At 45.8% G+C, this 16,790-nt stretch overlaps 1 long non-coding RNA gene across 2 annotated transcripts; it reads left to right on the plus strand.

Moving 5' to 3' along the window:
- The first annotated feature begins 7,405 nt into the window (after positions 1–7,405).
- Positions 7,406–9,725, plus strand: LOC144383532 (uncharacterized). 2 transcript variants are annotated; one of them, XR_013450968.1, is made up of 2 exons: positions 7,406–7,848; positions 8,770–9,725. It is a non-coding gene; the product is annotated as an uncharacterized LOC144383532 (long non-coding RNA). The 2 variants fall into 2 exon arrangements; XR_013450967.1 differs by having other exon boundaries at positions 7,406–7,841.
- Positions 9,726–16,790: the final 7,065 nt, after the last annotated feature.

Below are 16,790 nucleotides of genomic sequence, written 5' to 3' on the forward strand. Positions count from 1 at the left end.
CATTTTAAGCTTAGTTACACATATTTGCATTCGTTCAAGATTCTGTTGATGATAGCCTACTGTAAGACAAAGATGCAACATTCTATCTCTCCGGATGGCGGGCGAGTCGCTCCGGTTAGCTCGCCACCGCGTTTGTGTGCATAAACTACAAAATAGAACAACACGTGAACCCAAACCGTTTCGGTGAGGATGCAGTTTCACAGTTGGATTCCATGCAGTGTGCTTCCTCGGTCCTGGACTCAAAAGCGATGCAAGACTTGTCATCGTCTACCAAGTTGTTTTTCTCTGGGTCAAGTGTCCTGAGCTCTTCCAGCATTTCTACTTCGTCGTCATAATCATTGACGTCTTTGAGGATCTTTATGGCCGTATTATCATTTGTTTTAATATTGACACACTTGGCTACTTTTCCAAAACCTCCTTCTGCAACAAACTCCAATACTTTGTATTGTACAGACTTGTTGCGGAGTATGAAAAGCTCTTTTTCCTGCAATGGTTTCGGTGAGGTTGGAGTTTCAGAGTTGGATTCCATGCTGGATGATTCCTCAGTCCTGGAGTTGTCCATGTTTGAGGAAACCTCTCCTGAGTCAGATAATTCCGTGTCGCTTTCAAAATCGCTGAGATATTGACATTCGTCTGAATCACACGCAGGGCAGACGACCATCAGGTCAATGGCAGCGTGTGTATATGAGCTTTTGTCAGCGTAGTCAGCCAGGTGACTCATGGTGACAAAAGAATGTTCCAAAGCTTGCTGAGGTGTTATTCTCATCTCAGCATCTGAATTAAGCAACATTTGAAGGAGATTCAAAAATGCCCTTGTGTCTTCAACTTCAACCTCCTCAATTGCATTTGAATATTTGTTTACTGCGTCAGCCAAATTTCCGATATGGTCAAAGTTCCTCTTTGACAATTGCAGCTGGTCATCATTTTCCTTCTTGTACTCCTCCGCTGTCTTTAGTCTCCATTGTGAATTGGGAGGGCAGCGTTCCCTCTTGAAATACTGGTGAGTGTCTTTTCCAGCATCTAGCAGGTGGTCTTGTGGCTGACCGAGCAGACAGCAAATAGTTTTCATTACGCCATATGTTGATGTTCCATAGAAGATGTTGTGGCCAAAAAACAGACATGCCAAGACACATCCCAGTGCCCACATGTCAATGGCTTCAGATATGGGGAGGCCCAAGGACACTTCTGGTGCTCGGTTTTGACAAGGTTGTACAATCATTCCTTCCTCTACTTCGGAAACTGGCATGGCCAAACCAAAGTCAATTAATTTCACCTTGAAGGGCTGATCTCGGTGGTTGACGAGCATAACGTTGTCAAGTTTCAGGTCTGTGTAAAGAATGCCGATACCCTTCAGGGCGTTGAATGCTACAAGTAGCTGACGGGTTATAGGACGGATTTCATTAAGAGTCAATGGTTTCTTTCTCTGTACCATCAAATCCCAAAGACTCCTGTCTAGCAACTCCAAAGCGATGCAAGACTTGTCATCGTCTATGAAACTGTCCATGAATCTCACCAAGTTGTTTTTCTCCGGGTCAAGTGTCCTGAGCTCTTCCAGCATTTCTACTTCGTCGTCATAATCATTGACGTCTTTGAGGATCTTTATGGCCGTATTCTCATTTGTTTTCATATTGACACACTTGGCTACTTTGCCAAAAGTTCCTTCTCCAATAAACTCCAATACTTTGTATTGTACAGACTTGTTGCGGAGTATAAAAAGCTCTTTTTCCTGCAATGGTTTCGGTGAGGTTGGAGTTTCAGAGTTGGATTCCATGCAGGATGATTCCTCAGTCCTGGAGTTGTCCATGTTTGAGGAAACCTTTCCTGAGTCAGATGATTCCGTGTCGCTTTCAAAATCGCTGAGATATTCATGACATTCGTCTGAATCACACGCAGGGCAGACGACCATCAGCTCAAAGGCAGCTTGTGTATAAGAGCTTCTGTGAGCGTAGTCAGCCAGGTGACTCATGGTGACAAAAGAATGTTCCAAGGCTTGCTGAGGTGTTATTCTCATCTCAGCATCTGGATTGAGCAACATTTGAAGGAGATTTAAAAATGCCCTTGTGTCTTCAACTTCAACCTCCTCAATTGCATTTGAATATTTGTTTACTGCGTCAGCCAAATTTCCAATTCGGTCAAATTCCCACTCTGACAATTGCAGCTGGTCATCATTTTCCTTCTTGTACTCTTCCGGTGTCTTCAGTCGCCATTGTGAATTGGGAGAGCAGCGTTCCCTCTTGAAATACTGGTGAGTGTATTTTCCAGCATCTAGCAGGTGGTCTTGTGGCTGACCGAGCAGACAGCAAATTGTGTTCATTACGTCGTACAAAGATTCTCCAATGAAGATGTCTTGGTATAAAAACAGAGATGCCAAGAGACATCCCAGTGACCACATGTCAATGGCTTCAGATATGGGGAGGCCCAAGGACACTTCTGGTGCTTGGTATGCAATAGGTTGTGCAATCATTCCTTCCCGTGCTTCGGAGGCTGGCATGGCCAAACCAAAGTCAATTAATTTCACTCTGAAGGGCTCATCTTGGTGGTTGACGAGCATAACGTTGTCAAGTTTTACGTCTGCATGAAGGATGCCGATACCCTTCAGGGCGTTGAGTGCTACAAGTAGCTGACGAGTTATAGGACGGATTTCATTAAGAGTCAATGGTGCCTCTCTCTGTTCCATCAAATCGTAAAGACTCCTGTCTAAACACTCAAAAGCGATGCAAGACTTGTCATCGACTATGAAATTATCCACGAATCCCACCAAGTTGTTTTTCTCTGTATCAAGTTTCCTGAGCTTTTCCAGCATTTGTACTTCGATGGCATAATCATTGACGTCTTTGAGGATCTTCATGGCCGTGTTCTCATTTGCTTTCAAATTGACACATTTGGCTACTTTGCCAAAAGTTCCTTCTCCAATAAACTCCAATACTTTGTATTGTACAGACTTGTTGCAGAGTATGGAGAGCTCTTTTTCCTGCAATGGTTCCGCTGAGGTTGGAGTTTCAGAGTTGGATTCCATACAGAATGATTCCTCACTGCTGGAGTTGTCCATGTTTGAGGAAACCTCACCTGACATTGTGCAGATGAGTCCTTGTACTGGGGGTAAAACGTTTTTTCAAAATTAGACAGATGTTCAACTTCAGCTCTCAGGAGCTCTGCACTTCTGTTATGTTCTGAGTTATGGAATGGAATGCCTTGCCAGATCAAAGGAAAGACTGATAAGATCAGATGACAGGCATGTAACCATGGAAACGTGATGACATCACACAGTGTGAAATGGTTGCTATTTATGCCATATATGGTTACATTGCAAGATCAAAGAGTGATGACATCAAATGACACTATGTCGGATGTCATCAAATGGTTTCTATGGTTACATTCCTGCAAAATAAATACTTTATTTTCTCCACTGTATCACACACAAAAAGGAGAACTATACTTGAATCTCGGAAATCAACAAAAATATCCCAAACCGCTATGAACACAATTTCCTTGTTATCTTTTTTTTAAAACGCGTGCATTAATATTTTTGATCCGTTATTAAAAAGTTAGCACTCCTTCACGCTGCGAATCAGAGTCAGAGGAGGGCGGGTCTCTTGGCGTAGGTTGGATTTGAAAGAATGGCGGAGGCAGCTTCAGACATAGATATTATATATAAAGGCCTTTGTATATAATATCTATGGCTCAGATACATCCGCCCGCGTCCAGCTCTGAACCGAAAGCGGATGCAAAAGTACCGACGAGAGTGGGAGGAATCACCGGGGATCGCAGCGTTATTATTTTGTATTGAAGGTGGAAACCCTACTCACTACTTTTACCACAACACCCTTTCTTTTATTAAATACATTTGATTTTAACCTTTCGATCACCGATGCCCTCTGTCCGTCCGGCGTTTCTTCATTTTGAACAGACACACACTTCATTTTATATTATTGTTACTAATGGCCCGACGATATGAAGCGCTGATAACAGAATAAACTACAGATCCCATAATGCAGCGCTTCAGCTGCCTTGCCGAGCGCTTTCCGTGGCGTTTCTGGCTGACATAACCGCTCGTCTCAACGCCTTAAACCTCCAGCTCCAGGGACGTGACCGCATGATCACTGACATGTATGACGCAGTGAAGGCATTTCAAGTGAAGCTGATTTTATGGGAGACACACATGCACCAGTGCAACTTGCCCCACTTTCCCTGTTGCCAAGTAATGCGGCACAGCGGTGTTCCCAAATACGCACGTTGCTGATAAACTGAGCGCACTGCGCGCGGAGTTCGCGCGGCGCTTTGGTGATTTTGAGGAACAAAAAAATAATTTTGAGTTGTTTCGCAACCCATTTGCCGTCGACGTGGAAACTGCACCTGTGCAGATCCAGATGGAGCTGATTGAGCTGCAGTGTGATGGGACACTAAATACAAAGTCCGACACTGTTTATTCACTCCAGTCCCGCAGCAATGTCCCAGCTCCGTCTACTTCGAACCTTGTGCATGTTTGGTAGCACATATCTGCGTGAGAAGCTGTTCTCAGTGAAGACAAACAAAACAGCACACAGGAGTCGTCTCACTGATGAACTCCCATCCCATGGTCCTCTCCCACCCTCCCGTTGGTGATTTGAGGGCCGTCTGGGATCCGGCCCTTGAGGGGGGGGCTATGGGGTGGGTTATGGGGGGGGCTGAGCCGCCGCCGACTGCGGAGGTGTTCCATGTCCCCGAGCTGGAGCCGACTACGGAGGTGTTCCGTGTCCCCGAGCTGGAGCCGACTACGGAGGTGTTCCGTGTCCCCGAGCCGGAGCCGACTACGGAGGTGTTCCGTGTCCCCGAGCCGACGGAGCCGACTACGGAGGTGTTCCGTGTCCCCGAGCCGACGGAGCCGACTACGGAGGTGTTCCGTGTCCCCGAGCCGACGGAGCCGACTACGGAGGTGTTCCGAGCCGACGGAGCCGACTACGGAGGTGTTCCGTGTCCCCGAGCCGACGGAGCCGACTGCGGAGGTGTTCCGTGTCCCCGAGCCGACGGAGCCGACTGCGGAGGTGTTCCGTGTCCCCGAGCCGACGGCGACAACCGCGGAGGTGTTCCGTGTCCCCGAGCTGCCGCCGCCGACCCCGGAGGTTTCCCGTGTCTCCGAGCCTGCCATTCTAGAGACGTTCCGTGCCCGTTGGTGACCGCCCGCCGGGCCGACCCCCAGAGGCTCCCCGCTCGTCTGGCCACCCGCCGCCCGCCAGAGTTTCCCGGGTGGTCCGACCAACGTCTCTGGTTTCCCTGCCCCCCCCACCCCTTGTTTTGCTCTAGTGTGAGCCGCCTGGAAGTCGGTCCTTGAGGGGGGGGTACTGTCACGGTGTGGTTTCACTTCCTGTTGTATTTTGTAGTTTTCTGCCACTCGTGTCCCCGGGTAACTTCACTTCCTGCCTTGTCCCGTCATCCCCTGTGATCGTCTAATAGTTTCCACCTGTGTCCAATCACCTGCACCTCCCTTGTGTATTTAAGCCGTGTGTCTCTTGTGTCACTTGTCGCGTCATTGTCTTTAGCCACGCATGTCCTGTCTTTGTCTTGGATGCCCATAGTTTCATGACTGAGTGTTTTTGCCCCTTGGATTTTGGACCTTTTGACTATTAAAGTCCTTTGTGTTCCTGACAACTCTGCGTTTGAGTCCTGCCTCCCACCCGCAACCCTGACAGTTCATATTTCTAACTTGTATAATTTTCACTGATATATTTTTATGGAGAGCAAGATATTTTAGGTTAAGTTAATGTTTATTTATTGCAGAATAACATTCCTGTCTGTTTGTATTTATATTTATGTTAAAAGAAACTTTTAGTTTTAGTGTGTTCAATAAATGTTTATTCTGTTCGGCCCGTGACCTAAAGTTTTTTGAATTTTGGCCCCCGGTGCAATTGAGTTTGACACCCCTGACCTAGAGAGTCACGTCTTTGTGTGTGGAAGTCGTTGGTTTGTTCATTTATTTATCATGGACTTTATTGCCTCGTGCTTTTTTCGCGGACATATTTGTCCTGTATTTTCCTCCACAACTTTGTGCACCTCTTGTTCTCCCTCCATGAATCGCAGTAGGACCGAGTGCGAAAAGTGGTCGGTGGAAGCTTCCTTTGTCCGGACGGCAGGCTCCGGTGGCCGGTGGCAGGTTCCCTTTTCGGAGCGGCAGGTTGCATTGGTCGGTGGTCGGTTCTTCCGGTGTTCGGTGGAAGGATCCTTTTTCAGTAGAGACATGGACCCGCGTCCTCCTCCTCATGCAAATGACATGTTAACGAGTATCTTCACGGCCACGCGTTCGCAGTAAATCATTGTTTCTAACTGTATTGAGAATCAGGCACAACACAGCGACCTGCAAGCAGCGCAGCGTCTTTAATAAAGTGATGTGTGTCTTAATGCGATGCTTTAGAAATGAACACACAGGGATTCTGTATTTGTTCATGAAGTCTGAAAAGGGTCATTTGGGCAACGTTTTGATAACCGACCGCAGCCAGCGGGGAGAGAGCACCAGCGGACTGACGGCAGCCCCCCGCCCCGCACCCCCCTCCGCACCCCGGCCACACCGTCCACTCGACCACTAGAAATGGGTCATTTAGCGTGCGCGGTCGATCCACATGTCCCTTCATTGTTTTAGCGTTGCCTCTTTGATTATCGCCACCGTCCTACGAGGTGAACGGCGGCTCACATGAACCGTCGCCACCTTCCCGTGATGAAATTGCGCTTCTATGTTCATGTTGAGTTTGTATCCTTATGTTTGAAATGCACTTGTAACCCTCATGAAGTTAGGGCTACTGATACCAGTAGTAGTGGCAGTTATTGCCTCTGGGGGGCGCGCTTGCGTTCCGCTCAAGGGAGCTACCCACGAAACCCACGAGCGAGGAATCCCTTTTTCATTTAGCTGACGCTTTTATCCAAAGCGACTTACGTTACATTTTTAACCCATGGCATTACATTTACATTTCTGCCTGGGAGCAATAAGGGGTTAGGTGTCTTGCTCAGGGACACTTCGACATGGGGCAGCCGGGACTTGAACCACCAACCTTGCGGTTCCCAGTGCGAACCTGGGAGAGGATTAATACTGTTTTTAGGTTATTATTTGAAACGTTATCTCTTTGGAACCAATCGGAGTAGTAACGGAGTGGTTGTCAGTGTTTCCGGCAGCCTGTTACCATAGTTAACAACGTGTTTAATTTTATAAACACGAAAGAGTAAATGCTAAACCCACACTGGTGCTCACTGTATCGTGGAGGAAACATCGAGTTTAACCGCTGATGTCTTTGCGTTGCAGTTTGGAATATTATAGGATGCGTTATTTACAGTTCAGCCATGCAGCTTATGTTAAGTAGCAGATGGCAATGGTTTGCTATGCAAGTGCATTGCAGGTGCATAGACTCTAAATAGCCTAAGCATATCTTAAATTAAGTTTAAGCTATTCTCATGTTAAGTATGGTGATATAATCACATAACGTATTAAGGGAAAAAGATAAACCCTTTAGTTAGTGATGTGGAATACTGTATAGTTTTGAATTGTACCTTATTAAGTGAAGTTGTAATGTTATAAGAGTATTTCTGTGATGTTGTTTTATCATCTCAATGTAATCTGCGTGCAACCGGGTGATGGTTATACATATAGAACAGAAAGGAATGAGATCTCATGTAAGAACTAGAATTAGAAAGCACACTGATTATTCTGCACTTTGTGTAGATTGTTTTTTTATGCACACTAGAAGAACCTAAACCCTGTGAATCTGAATGCTGAGATGGCGAGCTAAACCCGGATCGTGGATGCGGTGTGGCCGACCGTATGATCAGACCCAACCTGATTCGTGTATCGAGAAGACGTCAGACTCCAGTCCTGCCGCCAGGTAGACGGTAGGAAGGTAGTTCAGAGAGACCGTATACATAAAGACCCGCACCAGAACGGAACTCGGAACTTTCACGCACACACTATTTACGGACTGAACGGATTATATCCTTGACTTGTATATATATCTACTCTGGGAAGACTGAGTTCTTTCACAAGAAGCATACAATTTCCCGATCATCTACTCTTCTTTTGTTTTTTAATTTCACACTGTTTTATATTGTGATTGTTGCATGACCGAGTGAAGCAATAAACTGGTCATTCGTTCAACTTCTTTGTTTTAAACCTACCTCTCCTTCGATCCTAGGTAGATATTTAGTGCTTTTTCCTAATACTAGTCCCAGACAAGTGCTACACACTTATTGTAACCTTAGTCGCTTTGGATAAAAGTGTCAGCTAATGTAATGAACGACCTGTCAGTCTGTTCTGGTCATGTGCACTGTCAATCTCTGTGATTACATCTACCACTCATGAACGTTAGGTCAGTCCGATTCAATCCTTAACAATTTTCCACCAATTGAAATAGGATCCATGTCAGTGAATTCCCCCTTTTGACCTCATGAAAATGCAGGTTCTAAATTAGACTAATACCATCACATTTAACCTCATTGATGGGGTCTTCAGTCGCAGTGTCCCTTTCCTGCATGGAGGGAGCATTGTTGGAACAACTTTGTATCACTCAGAAATAAGAACAGAATCTGTTTTATTTCCCATATAAATTTCGCCTACTTGTCAGGTCTCAAAACACAGTTCATTCAATAAACAGGAATATATAAAATAATAATTTGAAATAATAATTTAACTATGCAATATAAAATATATATTCCAAATTATGCATAACACATATATTTGACCTTGTATTTAACAAGTTGTCTCCCTAGTCCGTAGGATCTGCAGTAATCTTTCCTGCCTGTTTCCTCACCCTGCAGATGTACAAGTCCAGGATGGAGGGCAGTCTTGTGGCAATCATTCTCTCTCCGTTGTAGTTTGTGGTCTTGTTTGGTGGCCAATCCAAACCACACAGCGATGGAAGAACAGGGAGTAGACATGATGGGAGAGTAGAAGAAGCAACCCCCGGTATGATGGTGTTGAATGCAGAGCTAAAGTCCACAAACAAACAGATCCCCCAACACCAGCTTCTCCAAGGGTTTCATCACCATAGGCGCAGGACGATGGGCCTGTAGTCATTTAATCCTGTGATGGTGGATTCTTTGATTGAAGATCAGCGTGAAGATGGGGCAAGCTCGTCAGCACAGATTTTCAGGACAATGGTGACTCATCAAATAATAAAAAGAAAGTAGTATTAGTCAAACAATTTATCTATATACTGTTGTATATCTTTAAACATGGGGCGGGAGGGTTGTATATTTTACGTTTTCTTTCTGGGATACATTGACCATAAAAGCATTCTCTATGTGGATCCACTTTTTGACCAAATAACTATGTATGATGTGTTAAAATCGTGCAATGCCATCATCCGTTGATAGGACAAACTGTGTAACAAATGTAACAACAGGGTCAACTAACAAGCATGGCGGCACTGGTGATCATGTCATGTGACACTAATTCTTTTTGGGAAATATTCTACAGAGATCGCCGATCACCTTTTTCAGCACAATGACAATGTTAATTTTGTGTTAACATAAACTGGAATACTACAAACAAATCAGTAATAGCACACTATCAAACTTTAGTATTGGTCCACAACTACTGTACCTGAAGAACATGACTTACTTCTCAATAGATCTTTCAAGACAGCTGCTAAAATGTCAGTTCTGTCTTTATTAAATCACTTCTTAATAGATTCTTATCAACAATAATTTATTCTACATTTGTACCTGTTTTTCTGCCTCAAATCCCTATTAAACTTAAATCTGAACACAAAGCGACTGAGGTTTCAATAAGTGCATTTCAAACATAAGGATACTGTGACAGGTTCGTCCTGTGGGGGGGTCCCGGAATGATGCGCATGCAGCGTCGGGTCCATTGAAAGTGCTTTATTTCAATGTTCCCACACAATAACACACAGCCGGCTCCAGCCTCCTCGCCTCTCAGCACCGTCTCGCTGTCGCCGGATGTCTCCCACTTAAAGGTAGAACACACAGCTTGGTTAGTCCCACCTGAGGCTGACTATGCCTCCCCCGGCACCGTTCCCTGAACCACTCCCTTCTCCGTCCCCCCTGCAGCCGAGCCAAACCGCGCCCGCCACCGCAGATACAAACTCAGCATGAACATAAAAGCGCAATTTCATCACGGGAAGGTGGCGACGGTTCATGTGAGCTGCCGTTCACCTCGTAGGACGGTGGCGATAATCAAAGAGGCAACGCTAAAACAATAAAGGGACATGTGGATCGACCGCGCACGCTAAATGACCCATTTCTAGTGGTCGAGTGGACGGTGTGGCCGGGGTGCGGAGGGGGGTGCGGGGCGGGGGGCTGCCGTCAGTCCGCTGGTGCTCTCTCCCCGCTGGCTGCGGTCGGTTATCAAAACGTTGCCCAAATGACCCTTTTCAGACTTCATGAACAAATACAGAATCCCTGTGTGTTCATTTCTAAAGCATCGCATTAAGACACACATCACTTTATTAAAGACGCTGCGCTGCTTGCAGGTCGCTGTGTTGTGCCTGATTCTCAATACAGTTAGAAACAATGATTTACTGCGAACGCGTGGCCGTGAAGATACTCGTTAACATGTCATTTGCATGAGGAGGAGGACGCGGGTCCATGTCTCTACTGAAAAAGGATCCTTCCACCGAACACCGGAAGAACCGACCACCGACCAATGCAACCTGCCGCTCCGAAAAGGGAACCTGCCACCGGCCACCGGAGCCTGCCGTCCGGACAAAGGAAGCTTCCACCGACCACTTTTCGCACTCGGTCCTACTGCGGTTCATAGAGGGAGAACAAGAGGTGCACAAAGTTGTGGAGGAAAATACGGGACAAATATGTCCGCGAAAAAAGCACGAGGCAATAAAGTCCATGATAAATAAATGGACAAACCAACAACTTCCACACACAAAGACGTGACTCTCTAGGTCAGGGGTGTCAAACTCAACTTGCACAGGGGGCCAAAATTCAAAACACACTTCAGGTCGCGGGCCGAACAGAATAAACATTTATTGAACACACTAAAACTAAAAGTTTCTTTTAACATAAATATAAATACAAACAGACAGAAATGTTATTCTGCAATAAATAAACTTAAACTTAACCTAAAATATCTTGCTCTTCATAAAAATATATCCAGTGAAAATTATACAAGTTAGAAATATGAACATGCTGCAAAACAAAACCTGGAAATATAAATAAAATTTGTGCTTTTCAGAAATAACAAATAACGATGCAAAACATTCAGTTTTCTTTGCTCTTATGCCATTTTATCAGAGCTGGATCCAGCTCTGATAGGATCTCATACTGCATGAAAAGTGGGATTTTCGGCAGTATGTTGGCGGGGTCTCGGGGTGGATTGTACGGTCGCCACACACACACGAGCCGCCTGCACAACAGACCTGCCTCGGAAAACACGGCGCCAGTGACGGTCTACAACCCAGTTACTCAGCTGTAAACTAATCGGTCAGCTGTATTCAAACGGGGGGAAAATGACTGCACATTTCATGAATCGCATTTTCTGCCTGAAACGACCCTCCCGGGTGAGAGCTTGTGGAAGGAATAATCCTCTATATGTGTCAAGCTAAGAGAAGGATTTTAGAGGTCAATCCATCAGTCTCTATTTGTCAGTTTACTGGCATATTTAACACTTTATCTTCCGACTAATGGAATTTTAAAAGCTAGATTCAAATGAGCAACCATATCATTCTCAGGTCAGAAGACTTATACGTTACATGGGGGGTGTTGGGGTGATGGGGGAAGGGGGAGTTGCAACTAGTGATAAAAACACAGGACTATCACCCAGGACGCCGCAGTCCTGTGTGAAACCATTTCCATGCTGATTTAATTCACCTTACTTTACATATTACAGAAGTTCAACTGGAGGGTTGCATGTACCCCCATTTGAAGTACCAACATGTAGTTTCAACAGTCCTCCAGCAGAGAGAACAGCTAGCCAGAGTAAACACTGTATCTGATATGAATGAGACAGAGGGAAGGGAGGATAGATGTCACAGGAGGAAACCTCATCACAGTGTTTCCTCAGGTCAGAGACATTCCAGCAGGGCGGACCAGAAGGACGCTTCTTGTCCTTGTGTCTTGTTCCTGTCCATCGTTTCATGGCCGCCTACAGCTGATATTAAACGTATACGGGTGATCTCAGTGAGGGAATACCAGCAGACCCCCTCCTGCTCTTGCAGATTGATCTCTTTCTGCTCCACCTCGTGATGTAAGACATGACAACATATTGAACCCACATTGCAAGCAGAAGGCATGATTGGGCGTCAATGCTTTAATGCACACGGAGGCAAACAATGAATACATGGCGGCCTGTTTTTAGGCAAGGTTTTTCAAATCAGATAACTAGAAGCGGCTGTCAGGAAGGGGGGGATAGAAGGGAGGACTCAAACGCAGAGTTTTTCAAAAAAACAAAAAGGCTTTAATAGTTCCAAGTTCCAAAAAGGCAAGATTCCAAGAAGCAGGACGTAGACAAGAAGCATGAACGCAGTGACATGCTGTTACGTTTTGGGGGTGTTTGTGTTGGTTTGTGTCCTGTCTCTCCAGGTACAGGAAATCTGCAGGCAAGATGGCTACCCTTCACCCAAGGTGTAGCCGATTGGATACGACCGACCGGGACTCCTCCCCTTCATTATTGGATGCAGCTGGTGCAGGTCTATAAAGACCTGTCATTGTAGATCTTTGGGGGGGGAAGGGGAGGCTTCTGCAGCTCTGATGGCAGAGCGCTTCTGGTGGCTCGCTGGTGTCCTCTCTCATGGTCTTGTGTTTATTTCGGTCGTTGGGGTTTGTGAGTATCTTGTTCAGAGAGAGAGAGAGTTTGGTTGTTAAAAGGTAGTCCCAGAGCGTGGGCTCTTTGGGTTAGTGTGTATGTTATGTTTGTTTTGTATACTGTTTGTTATTTGAGTTAAACATTTTTCTTCCTGTGTTGCAGGGGGGGGGGGAACGGGGATATTGTTAGGGAAGAGACCCATGGGTATACACCACCCGTAGCTGACTGCCTGTCTAGATACACTAGGCAAGACCTGGGCGGACCACTCCCTGTACTTTTGGTTAGCGGGCCTCATCCGTGCCCGAGGTAGAGTAAAGGGGGGGGGGATTAGGTCAGTTAGGGAAGTGTTCACCCTTTTTGCTTGTTTCTTTGCTTTGGTCTCGCCCAGCCCCTTTTCCCCTGAACATTTGTTTTGTTTTTCCTTTTAAGGAGAGAATAAACCTCCTATTTTTGTTTACACCATTTGCCTGTGCCAGTAGTCGTCACTCACACCACGACCCCATACCTCTGGTCGCCGCGTTCATCAGGGCTCATGTTTGCAGGGGTTGCGCTCCCTTACACCTAGACTAAGGGAGACGTAACACATGCACCTCCGGACAATATGCAATGACAAAGTAACAAGAGACACACATGGCTTAAATACACTAGAGAGGTGCTGGTGATTGGAAACAGCTGGAAACAATCATGACATGACAGACAATCACAGGGGAAGACAGGACAAGGCAGGACGTGAAGTTACCAGGAAGACATGATGCAGAAAACTACCGTGACAGCGGCAGTATGCGCTCTAACGAGATCATATGCATTACCGACAAGTCGAAAGCTCTTGCTGAAAGGGGACACTATCTGTTTTCACACCAACAGTAGCTGGTACAGCAACGTGACAGAGGTCCTGCACCACTGCTCCCATGACCTAGATGATGTCATCATGAGTTTTTACTCCCCAAAGGAGTTTGCTTCAGACATCATCGTTAAGGTTTACATCCCACCGTAGGGCAACGTCCAGCAGGCGTAGCGCCCAGTCCTCAACCAGTTCAAACACCCACTTCAAACGTCAGAACCCCAGGAAGGCAGCCGGCCCGTTTTCTGTCTCACCTCATCACCTCGCTGGAGACATGCTACCTACTGGCCTGCTTCAAAGCCTGCACCATCCTCCCCATCCCTAAAAACCCAAGTAACACAGGACCTGATGACTATAAGCCAGACGCCCTCACCTGTGTGGTCATGAAGTCTTTTGAAGGCCTTGTCCAGTCCCACCTGCAAGCCGACCCACTCCTGGACCACCTGCAATTTGTCTACGGAGCCAACAGGTCTGTAGCAGATGATGCAGATCCTGTCATTCACCAGCATCTGAGTTCCTCAGGAACTTGTTTGTGCACTTCTGCTTGAAAACAATCATCCCCTTTCTGCTGTATGGCAAGCTCTCTTGCCCGATTTTTGCACATCGTCTCGGCTAATTACTTAATATATAATATCTTACACTTTATTTTATATTCAAACATAATTAGACTTTTCCCCTTGTGCACATGCTTGTGTATTTATTTTGATTGTTTACACCATCCCGACAAGAAAGATTCTTTGCAACATACATGGTAATAAATTATTGTGATTGCGATGATGCCCGTTTCGTAAATTAAGGTTGATTTTGAATAAAATACACCATAAAGCAGGGTATACCTCAGGTTTACTGTGAGTGACTCGTATCTTTTCAGAATAAACTTCACTTGGTTCACTTGGTCTTTTAACTCATGTATAAAACCAAAGCTGTATCCATGTACTCTCTATTAAGCCATTAATGCTTATTGCTTACGTAATCCCAATTGATCTAAAATCTTAATGCAGTTAATATTCTCCACATTGGCAGGTACATCTGCGGCAAAGAATAACTAAAAATCAAACAATCAACATTCTTCTTTTCCAATGACCAAAAATATCCCTGTAACTTAAGCTGCCTGATCCATCATCAAGCCATCAAGCCACAGCTAAACAATCATTTGCTTTCATTCTAAAAAGCAGAACTCAAAGTGCTGCCGGACGCTTTCCTTGCAGTTTATTTGTCGTATGTGCATGCTAAATGCCACGCAGATAAGTCAGCGCTCTACCGTAAAATACAAACACTATTTGTGAGTTAAATCGGATATCTGCTGGCGCTTGTAAGCGAATATGGACTCTTGGTCTTCTCGGTCTATTAGTCTCTCTCCTCTCCATATCCCTCCCTCTGCGGTTCTCCCTCCAAATATTTCTTCTTAATTATTGCCTCTGATTATTTTCTTCAGGCTTTACTGTAGATCAGAGGATTCCCACCAGCTATTCGAAGTTGCAATTCAAACACTTTATGAGCTGAGGAAGAGCAAAAAGCAAGGATGTAGGGAATAGTGCTCCTAAATTCAAAATGGACATGATAATGTTGACGAATACAATGTAATCATTCTAAAACATTTCTTTCATTTTAAGGGGCCAGTTGTTTCTTAATTTGAGGCAGTTTTTAAGTTGTGGCAGATCAATGCGTAGGCCAAACTAATAGTACAGTCAGCCCCCATTATTATGATATACAGTATGTTTGATCTCAAGAGCCCAACTCATCCCTCTGGTACCCTTTATAGATTTAACCGGTTAGTTTAGTTGCACAGTTGAAGAGTTGAATGTGAGGGCAGGCCTTTGAACAAGTTCAGCAGGTTGGATCCTGCAGGAGGACAATTGGGATGCAGAGTGAGATGTCATCTGAGAAAAGTGTGCCATTTTAACTGCATCACAAAGAAATATAACATCGATTTCAACGCGGTTTCCCTATCCTTTAGTCCAGTTTCTACATCCACACGATGACAGTGATTTCCATGGAAACCGCCCAGCAACAGGCTGCATCCTTGAAACCAATCAGAACCTGCTGTGTGTCTGTGTCTCATCCAATTGGAGAGGCAGTGGAGGGGGAGTACAGGGGGTTTGTGGGCCGTCAAGGTGAATGCTCAGGAGGCGTGATCGAGGTCGAGATCACTTCCTGCTTGAAAGAAGTAAGAATCTCAACATTTTAGTTTAAAAGAGACGTTTTTGTAATTGTAAAAACTAATCATTGAGCAGATATTTCTGTTATATTAGTTGTTTTAAATGTTTACAATAAATTTTGGGCTTGGTCGTTACTCGGGATAAAGGTCCACCACCTGACAGTTAACAGAATGGGTCCAAGACATAAAAATAAATTATCGGCAGTGATAGTTGTCTTCTACTTATTTTGAAGTCCTTCAAAAGCGACTTAGAAGAAGACAGCCAGTAGGAGCTGTGGCTCAGTTGGTAGAGATCGTCCTCTAATCATGAGGCGGGTGCTTTGATCTTCTATTGTCAGCATGTCCAACCCCCTAAAATGCATACATGTTGTCACGGGTGTGGGTTTTTGGGGTTCCGGAATAAGGCAGGACACGGCAGGTTTAGGTTTACTTTTATTTTGCTTCTTACGCTCCTCAAAACACAGCGCTCCCGGCATCTAGCTCGCTCGTTTTGCGACTCCCTTCTCGTCTCGATCGCCCTTACTGCATTTTAAATAACAAGACAAACACAATCAATCAACATTCAGCTCAGCTGAGGCCAATCGCCTCCACCTGGCACCGTTCACTGAGCCACTCCCCCTCTCTCTCTCCCCTCTGCAGACGAGCCAAAACCACGCCCGCCACCACATACCCCCTGCGCCCCCAGCCTACGGCCCGCCTTGAAGGTACATGGTTGTAGAGCCAGATGCCACCGAGTGATCCGTTGGTATCCTTCATGCGGTGGAGCCATTGGAGCGGGGCGTGGTCCGAACAGAGGGTGAAATCGGAGGAGGTAGTACCGCAGTCCACCGCCCACCCTGCTGTACCTGGCCTCGCTTTTGGACAGCTTCTGGCTGATGTATAAGTAGGGGCGGTCGACCCCCCCACCTCCTGGGACAAAACGCCCCCCTGTCCGATGCGTCGGTCGGCAGAGTAAAGGGAAAAGCCCCACCTTTTTTTTTGTGTTGAGCCAATTTCGGTGAACTATTCGGTCGGTCCGGCAGGGGGGAGAACACATCTGGGCAATGTGTGTTCTCTGG

This window comes from Gasterosteus aculeatus, chromosome 10, assembly GCF_964276395.1.
Source record: "Gasterosteus aculeatus chromosome 10, fGasAcu3.hap1.1, whole genome shotgun sequence".
Lineage (NCBI taxonomy): Eukaryota > Metazoa > Chordata > Actinopteri > Perciformes > Gasterosteidae > Gasterosteus > Gasterosteus aculeatus.